At 36.6% G+C, this 10881-nt stretch overlaps 1 pseudogene; it reads right to left on the reverse strand.

Annotated features, from left to right (window-relative positions):
- Positions 1 to 6376: 6376 nt before the first annotated feature.
- LOC142182294 (uncharacterized) lies at positions 6377 to 7575 on the reverse strand (annotated as a pseudogene).
- Positions 7576 to 10881: the final 3306 nt, after the last annotated feature.

The raw sequence follows: 10881 nt of genomic DNA on the forward strand, positions 1-10881 counted from the left end.
GAGCGTATTTCTTTTTCATACTATTATTACATGTTGTCTTCTTGTATTTCAGTTATATTATTATCTTGCCTTTCTCGTGGGTTCTTAACAACCGTATTGCTTTTATAAATTGTTATAATTATATTTTCTTGAGCCAATAATCAATCGAAAATAACATCTCTATCTACATAAGATACGGACAAGATGTGTGTATATACTACCTTCCCAGCCTACTTGCAGGTTACCTAGGTATGTTGTAGTAAGTGGTGGAGGTCGGAGATCTTAAGGGTACAGAGATTGATTAAATAAAGAGGAAAACAAATCAGGGCACAAAAATTGCAAGGTTTAATTAATATTGAGGTGTATGATCAGGGAAATAGTGAGACTGTTCCAAGTTCTAACTCTATCATCAACATCTAAAATCTTTTCTGCTGATTACTAGACTCTGCAACATCCATGGAAAACTTCACAGAAACAAATAATTATGACTTAGCATCTACAGAACCACCAGATATAGGAGCTATGCAAATAGAAGATAAAAACAAACTTCTCCAAAACCATCTTTTCTACAAACTGTAACTTCAAACAAACATCCACCAGAAATTTCTTTTATACAACAGAGCATGGAGCTACAACTTGACTTATCGGATGAAAGCCTCCACCGCAGTACAGACGATGACATATTTATACCTATTACTACTGAGGATAAATGTCGTCTATACACTCCCTAGAAGTACTCTATTATAGTAAAAGTATTTGGTAGGAAAATACTCACCAAATACTCCAAAATAAATTGCTGGCCTTATAGAACCCATCTGAGGACATTCATCTTATTGATCTAGGCTCTGATTTCTTCCTCATAAAGTTTCAAAAGGAAGAAAACATGCTTAAGGCATTACATGGATGGCCATGGTTCGTTTTGAATCATTTCTTATCCGTTAGGCAATGAGAGTCAAAGTTCATAGATTCAACAACCCAACTCATATACTCAGCAATATGGGTCCGCCTACCAGAGCTCCCTACTGAGTTTTATGATGAACAAATCTTATATAAGGTGGGTTCAAATTAGGACAGCTGTTAAAGGTGGATGCTTGCACGTCTTCTACAACTAGGGGCAAGTATGCAATAATACGACTGGGAAGCATACTATGCACAAGCTGTGGTCGATTTGGACATACGACTATAAGCTGTCTCTTTACACCACATACAACAAAGAATAATCCAAATCTAAACACTGCTACTACTCCATACAAAGATACGGCCCAACAAACGGAGTGGAAAACAGTTAGTTTCCCAAAAAATCAACGTAGCATAACAACAATGGTAGAAACGCGACCAACTTTAGGGCGGAGTTGGGAACGGTGGAGCAAGGGCAACACTGGGAAGCAGGCTCGTCGACTATCAAAATTGGGCCTCTGAAAGCCCACAAACAAGCAAGAGACAAGGCTGAACCAAACGTACTCAATAACAAGTTTCACAAGTTAGAGGACTTAGACAACATGGATTTGGACAATATTAAATTGAAAGGCCCAACCGAGGAAGACATTGACAATAAATTACCTACTATATCTAACCAACCCAATAGACATCCCCTCCCCACTAAAGTCCAAAGCAAATCAGATAATCCCAAACCAAATAATATCTCCAACACCAAGTACCAATACTTACCCCCTAGAACTCTACTCAACTCTCATGATCAACTCTGGCTAAATACACAAAACACGTTAACACAGCTACCTACACCACATCATGAGCTAACCAAACCAATTCATAATACCTATAACTAGCCATTAGAAGATAACTTGACTCCAGTGCATGGCCAACAGGACTCAGCAGCAACTCACGTCAGTGGCCGCAACAGTGTATTGCATGCTAGAGTAGTTTATAATCCTAGTCAACCCCAACTCCAACAAAAACCAAATAATGACTTTTCATGTGATAACCTTAAGGGCCTTTCACTACAAACAAATCAGATTCCTACTCAGTTAAATAAAGACCCTTTATTGCTATCCATCGTAGAACAACAACCCTCTTCTCTTGACCTTACTAAATCTGCACCTTCTACTGCACAACTAAACAAATATGCAGAGACCAACACTCCCACAAAACACAAACCTTGTTGTGCTGAGAAACTGGAACAACAATCAACTCTTTTATCTTCCTCGAAAGCGTATGCAGGGACCTCAACTTCCACATATCAACACCCCACTGATATACACGTCTCAGGCAAACACAATGGATCTTCCTCTAAAGTCTTGTCTAGAGATGGAGTTATAGGGGTATGCTCTTGTGTTTAGAATGGAATTGAACAATCGGGAGATTGTCCTTCTTATGTAGAACCCATCGCATCTGACAGAGATAGTTACAGAGGGAATGAGACTAGGGATGGAGGGGTATGCTCAACACCAATGGTACAACACATAAACACCCCTCCTACTGGATCATCAGGCTTCAAGTTCAAATCCCCAGCAGTGGAGTTACCCCATGTACTCATAAATACCAGTTCCAGCCACGACAAACCTACTGCCCTTTTACCTAACACATCACATGAGGCAGATTTATGCACCATGGTTCCAACATCTCCATTCTTTTAATCCTCTCTCCCCATATGCCAGTACAATGAGTCCTCTCGAGACACGGTTTCCCCCAGGCAGTCCACGTAGTCCACCATCACCTCCAACACTATCTCCCAACGAACTAGATGTGCAAACAAGGGAGGAGTTAGCAGAAATAATAGCGGAAATAAGGGAGACAGTGACAGAGTTCTTATGGTTAAAAGGGATACATCTTTACAATCTAAAGGAGCAATTTGCAAAAAAATTCATCCTAAAGTGTCCACTAGAGATGATCTCATGTAGCATGAACTTCTGTGTCACAACGAATCGAGAGGCAGGGAAATACTCGATGGTGATAATTCTAACTCTTCATTAGCTCCCACCACTAATGAATCCGCAGGACCGGATGTCATTAACGTTTGTCAACCCGTTGATGCCTACTCCAACAGTCACACAACCAATGCCCTATATTATGAATATAATAGTTTGCAACTGTAGGGGGTCCCATAACCCGGAGTTCAGGAGGCAGTTTAGATCCCTACTAGACAACTATAGGCTAGTCCTAGCAATACTGCTTGAAACGCACATGCAGGACCATGAAAGACTTAGACAGGATTTTGGATTCATTAATATGGCACAAGTGTCTGCAAATGGGCTTGAAGGAGGGTTAGTTGTAGTATGGAATGAAGCTGCAATTGGTGTTGAGGAGCTGAGGGCAACTGAGCAGAAATTCATTGCCTCGTCGAGGTAGGTCCCACTAACCCTAAATGGATATTATCTGCTATATATGCTAAGAATTTATGCCATGCACGAAATGAACTTTGGGAGAGTCTTATGGATTTGCATGATAATCTTAAGTACCCTTGGCTAATTAGGGGAGACTTTAATGATATTTTATATGCTAATGAAAAATTTGGGGGGCTTCCTGTTAATATTAGTAGGGCTGACAAATTTTTTAATTGTATTAACTACTGTAATTTAATAGATCTAGGGTTTAAAGGCAGTAGATTTACTTGGACTAATAAAATAAAAAAGGGGCATACAATACTAGAAAGACTAGATAGATTTTTGGCTAATTATGAATGGCTCAATCTGTACCGTGAGGCTACAGTGCAACATTTACCCCGTACTTATTCTGATCACTGTCCGTTATTACTTAGCTTAGACAAGAGGAAACAACCACCTAGAAATATTTTCAGATTTGAAACTATTTGGGTATCACACCCGCAATTCCATCAATTAGTTCAAACTGCTTGGCATGATAAGTCACCAATCTTAGAAACTATTACAAATTTTCAGAAGGTCCTCATAGATTGGAACCATAATACTTTTGGAAACATTTATAGTCGGAAAAGGAAAATACTAGCTAGACTTGCTGGAATCCAGTCTTCTATACGCTATCCCACTAGCTATTTCCTTCAAAATTTAGAAGTACAATTGAATAATGAATTTAGTAATATACTTAGGTTAGAGGAGGACTTTTGGAAGCTTAAGTCAAGAGTGACTTGGCTTAATGAAGGAGACGCTAATACAAAATTCTTCCATATGTCTACGTTGCAAGGACGTAGGAGAAATAGAATAACCTCTCCTAAAGATTCAGTTGGAAACTGATTTTATGACCACCAAGCTATTCAGGATCACATACTCTCTTATTACAAAAATCTTTTTACAACTGACCACAATCAATCTACTAATATTACTTTTAATTCAAATTTCAGTTCAGTTAGTAAGATGAATACTCAAATTCTACAAACAACTCTTGTGGGTATTGAAATTGATCGTGCTATGTTCAGCTTTGGTCCTTACAAAGCACCGGGCCCGGATGGACTTCATCCTTTCTTTTATCAAAAGTTTTGGCCTGATGTCAGTAGTAAGGTTAGGCAATTTTGCCATGATATTTTTGAATCAAATGTAATACCTCATTCACTCAATCAGACTTACATATGCCTTGTTACAAAAGTAAGGCAGGCTCAATCAATTCACCATTTTAGGCTATTAGTTTGTGTAACACTACTTATAAACTAATTACAAAAATACTTGTCAATCATCTTAAACCTATTATTTCTTTGATAATAGAGCCAACACAAACTAGTTTTCAACAAGGAAAAAGTGTTGCTCACAATGCAATAATAGTACAAGAAGCAATTAATCAGTTAGCAAAAATGAAAGGAAATAATAGTTACATGTTACTCAAATTAGGCCTGGAAAAAGCGATTGATAGGTTGGAATGGTCGTTTATTAGGAAAACTTTTCAATATTTCAATATCCCACCAAATACTACTAAGCTTATCATGTCCTGTGTCACTACAACTTCCACTTCAATTCTTATCAATGGGTCACATACATAATCTTTTTGCCCATCGAGGGGCATTAGACAGGGTGATCCTTTATCACCATACCTATTTATAATGTGTATGGAGATGTTCTCGCGTAGTATTACTTTGTCTGTAGACTATATTCAATGGCAACCACTTAAGGTAGCAAGAAAGGGTCCACAACTTTCACATCTATTCTTCGCTGATGATATAATTCTTTTTTCAAGAATTACTACTAAAAGTTGTAATGGCATCATAGATGTGATTAATCATTTTAGCAAACATTCAGGCCAAAGAATAAATTTTGAGAAATCAAAATTATTCTTTTCAAAAAATAGCACGAACGGTGACAAGATATTAGCTATAGACTGTTTCCACATTAAGGAAAGAACAAATTTTGGACGCTATTTAGGTTTTCCAATGTTTCACACATGTCAAAAAAAGGCGAACTTTCAGTTTCTGTTAGATAACTTTAAAGTTAAATTAGCAGGATGGAAAACTAATTTTCTTACAATGGCAGGACGATCTACTCTTATCAAATCTACTCTTAATAACTTGTCAAACCATATTATGCAATATATTCACATTCCAGTGACAATTATAAAAAAGATGGAACAATATCAACGAAATTTTTTATGGGGATCTACAACAACAAGAAAAAAGATTCACCTCGTTAAATGGAAAACGATAACCCAACCAATTGAAAAGGGAGGTTTAGGTATTCAAAGTCTTCAGCAAAAGAATACTGCTTTGCTAGGTAGTTTAGCATGGAGAGCATTTCATTCGAATCAAAGTCTTTGGGCCAAAGTTTTAATTAATAAATATGTTCCTTTAAGTTCCGCCACCAATCACTCCACTATTTGGCGTAACATAGTAAAAGGTTGGAAATCTTGCCAAATAGGATTGCAATGGCAAATTGGTACAATAAAGCATATAAAGTTCTGGGATGATACATGGTTAAAGCCTGGCCTTACTGTTCGTTCGTTAATAAGCGACCCTTTACCAAGTGCTCATATTAATAATAATATAAGTTCAATATACAAGGGCAATAGTTTGAACTTGAATAACCTCCCTTTCCAATTTCCGGAGAAATTAAAAAATATAATTGAGACCACTTATATATCTAAGTACAAGTTCGAAGCTGACCATATCTTCTGGGCATTAACTAGGGATGGGAAATTTACGGTATATTTCAATCTATAAAGTCCTTCACAATGATCTCAATAATGACTATAGTACTAATGTCCAATTCAAATGGATTTGGTACCTGCCAATACATCCGAAAATCAAATATTTTATTTGGTTACTTAACCATAACATGCTACCAACCTTGCAATACCTACATCATCTTAACATCACTGATAATGCAGATTGCTCTTACTGTAACAAAGGAGAAGAATCCTTAAATCATTTGTTCCTTACATGTATGAATGCAAAAAATTTCTGGAATACGCTAGGCATGGGGAGTTATATAAATAGTCTGTTAACTTATAGTACACCCAAGGAGTGGTTAATTTCGCTACTAAATTATACAACAATAACAACAACAACCCAGTATAATCCCACAAGTGGGGTCTGGGGAGGGTAATATGTACGCAGACCTTAACCCTACCCCGAGAGGCAGAGAGGTTGTTTCCAGGAGACACTCGGCTCAAGACATCAACAAAAGACGATAAGTTAGTACTATCCATAGACTCATACTAAAAATAACATACAATGCACAACATAACATAAAATAACAAAATAGCAGCAATATAAGAAATATAGGAAATACGAAATAGATGAAAAGTATACTAATATCCAACAAATAACTCCCTGTATCGGTAGCTGATCAGTAACATTCTAAGATTACCTCATATCTAGCTAGTCACACTCTAGTGCGCTGTAGAAACATCCACAGCTTCCCCCTAACCTACAACTTTAATGTTCGACCTCCACAATCCCCTATCAAGGGCCATGTCCTCAGTAATCCTAAGACGTGCTAAGTCCTGCCTTATCACCTCTCCCCAATACTTCTTAGGTCTCCCTCTACCTCTCCTCATGCCCACCACAACCAGTCGCTCACACCTTCTCACCGGTGCATCAGTGCTCCTCCTCTGAATGTGCCTGAACCATCTGAGTCTTGCTTCCCGCATCTTGTCCTCTATGGGGGCCACACCCACCTTCTCTTGAAAATCTTCATTCCTAATCTTATTCATCCTTGTATGCCAGCACATCCACCTCAACATCCTCATCTATGCTACTTTCATCTTCTGGGTGTGTGAGTTCTTAACCGGCCAACACTCGATCCCATACAGCATTGCAGACCTAACCACTGTTTTATAAAACTTACCTTTTAGTAACAGTGGAACTTTCTTGTCACACAGGACCCCCGTCGCTAACCTCCACTTCATCCAACCCACCCCTATACGGTGTGTGACCTCCTCGGCGATCTCCCCGATCCCCTGAATAACTGACCCAAGGTACTTGAAACTACTCCTCTTAGGGATGATTTGAGAGTCAAGCCTCACTTCCACACCCGCTTCCGTCGGCTCAGCCCCAAATTTGCACTCGAGGTATTCCGTCTTCGTCCTGCTCAACCTGAAACCTTTAGACTCAAGGGCATGTCTACAAACCTCTAGCCTTTCGTTGACGCCGCGACGTGTCTCATCAATTAGGACTATATCATCAGCAAATAGCATGCACCATGGCACCTCCCCTTGGATATGATGCGTTATGGCATCCATCACCAGGGCAAATAGGAAAGGGCTAAGTGCAGACCCTTGGTGCAACCCCGTAACAACTGGAAAATGCTTAGAATCGCCTCCTACTGTCCTAACCGAGTCTTAGCTCCTTCATACATGTCTCTAATCACCTTAATGTAGGCTACCAGAACCCCTTTAGCCTCTAAGCAACTCCATAAGACCTCCCTAGGAACCCTGTCGTATGCTTTCTCTAGATCAATAAACACCGTGTGGAGATCCTTCTTCTTGTCCCTATACTGTTCTGCCATCCTCCTAGTAAGATGGATAGTGCACTTACCTTCCATTATAGTTAGAAGAAATTTTCCTATAATTTAAATTAGCGCACTTACCTTCCATTAAGTCTTTAGAATATTTGGATAACTAGAAACAAAAATATGTATGAGGACAAGCATTATGTCATTAATAAAAATTTCACCACGCAACAAGCAACTGAATTCTGTTATCTAGCTGCCTCATCACATAAAATACAAAAAAATATTAGAGTAGCACTAAAATGGATACCTCCGGAACCTAACATATACAAATTAAATATGGACGCAACACACTCACCACACACTAATAGAAATGGAATTGGTGGAATAATTAGGGATCATGAGGGGAGTTGGATACTGGGTTTCTCAGGTGCAGTCCTCTCTCAAGCGCCTATTACCACAAAAATACTTGTTTTATTACAGGGACTTATGTTTGCGGTTCAACACAATATAACACCAATTCAAGTGGAAATTGACGCTAAAAAGGTACTTAGCCTACTGAAGAATAATAATATACTACATGCTAATCTACTAAATGATTGCAGGCACCTTCTCAGACAGCTACATGATCCACCAGTAAGCCATGTGTACAGAGAGCAAAATAGATTAGCTGATAGACTAGAAAATGTAGGAAACTTTTTGACGGAAGGCTCTACTATGCAGATTTTTGTAGAACCACCACTTTTGGTTAGTAAGATATGGAATGAGGACAAGCTTGGAATAATTACGACACGCTTGCTGCCACAGTGTAGATATGACTTGGAAGTGCAACCTGCAGTGTGTGAAACTAGAAATTATGGCAATAGTCATAAGGTTTTGGAATGTTGTTCTAGTAGCTTGCTTGCTAAAACTACAAACAATATAGCTAGTAGTAGTAATAGTGTACGCATATGCTTGTTTAAATATAATATCTTTCTTTATTATCAAAAACAAAAAAGGTGTATGATCAATTCAATTTAGGTCTAAATCATATTATCCTATGAATTTGTATGATGTTATCCTTATTAATTTACACCCATCATATATTACGAAATATCCTTTTTAATCAATATGTATCTTTCATATTGACTATAGAAAAAACTCATGGGTAAAATTTTTAATCTATAGCAACAATTAAATAAAGTTGTTGCCATTTATTGATATTTAGCAACACTATCATTATTGTTGCTAAAAACTCGTTGCCAATTCTATATTTTCTTGCAGTGTTCATGCGACAAGAAATATAAGCTTGTGACGCTTTTGATGTTCAATTGTGTCAAAAAGAAAAAAAAATAGAATTATACATTTCAAATGGTCATTAAAACCAAAAAATTATAAATCGTATTATAATTAAGGCAAGAAGTGACATGTACAAACGAGTTACTTTCGCATGCAAGAAAAGCCGTCCAATGAAGAATAGACAAACTGAGAATTATATATAGTATTCCCAATTAGTTTACGTGCAATTTTCCTAATTATATGAACTAGTTAAAGTCATATTCTTTGACTAATAGCCATTTTTAAAATAGTCGCACCTTCTACCATTGGCCAAATTGTTCAACTAAATGGAAATCCATTTTGATTAATATAAATCCAAAACAGCTAATACTTCCCATTTCGCTGTGTCAATATGATATTAATTAAAGCACTAATGACAAATTCTTCCTATGTTGTGGACACAGACGTAACAATCTAATATTTTATTAAAATTTTAATTCTTCCTTTTCAAATTGCTTACACAACTAATAGTATGATATCATTGGCACACTAATTTATTTCTTTATTTGGAAAAGACAGTCCACCGCCAGAAGTCATGTTTAATTTTAAATGCTATCTCTAAATATTCATTAAAAAAGATTTGCAAATTGCATTCAATACTACTAACTAAAGAAAGCATGGATAAGCATCATCCTCATGTATGAAATGAAAAATAAAATGAAGACAAGAAAGAATTATTCTGCAATTGGAGGGGCTATTACCACTTGTGCTTATCAATTTGAAGATCCCACTAGTTTTTATTGGATAGAAGCCCATTTTCTTCTCTGATTTAATTTATTGTTAATCTATCTATGGTTGTTGAATTTTTTCACCAAATGTTTAAAATTCTTTGTTCATTGAGAAAATGGCCCTTTTTCCCAGTTGAATTCCTTGTAACACAATTCACATGATTGGTCATAAATATGGGCGGAACTAGAATGGCAAAATAGGGTCTACTTGAATAAATTATAGTGTATATATAAAATTAATTATGTTTTATTATAGAAATAAACCTCTGATAAAAATGATGCCTTCGCCATTCGTTATCATATTAGTCCATATAAAACTTTGTAGAGGTGAACATTTTTTTATTCTAACGTTTATCCAAGTTATCTTTTGTAATCCTTATCCTCGAGATTGAGCTTCACATCCTTATTTTTTTTAATTATCAGAAAAGTTCATTATAAGGTAATTTTTCTCCCATAGTTATTATAGGTTAATGACTTTCTACATACATGTAAAAACACAGCACTCAATCGAAAAATGGACTGGCAATCACATTAATTTGACGATTTAGTTTTAAGATGAGAGCAGATTTCAAATGAGATAGTGGAAATTTTAGACGTATTAATAGATGTCACTGACATAGTGATATTTCGATTTTGTCCTAATCTTTGAATAACTTTTTGATACCAATATAGCTTGACGGATTATTCATTTCAATTAGTTGGTCGATGACAATGAGACACTTTGACCCAATGGAACCTCTTCACAATTTTAATCGAGACTCAACTATATATGATATTAACCTTTATTACTATATAAATCGTAGTTGAGAGTCATCTTTAATATAAGTAGTCATATGATAACTGTATTGTCACTTGTGATATCAATCTCTCAATAATGGATGCCCATAATTAAAGTAAAACCAGCCACAAGTAATGAGACATGAGTTCCATTTACATTGCTCCTTAAGTATGCGATAAACAACTGTAAATCATTAAGTCAAATCAAGGATGGCCAATCCATCATGATCAAATATATTTAACAATGTATAGGAAATGTTTTTCCATGATTTCCC

Source organism: Nicotiana tabacum, chromosome 6, assembly GCF_000715075.1.
Source record: "Nicotiana tabacum cultivar K326 chromosome 6, ASM71507v2, whole genome shotgun sequence".
Taxonomy (NCBI): domain Eukaryota; kingdom Viridiplantae; phylum Streptophyta; class Magnoliopsida; order Solanales; family Solanaceae; genus Nicotiana; species Nicotiana tabacum.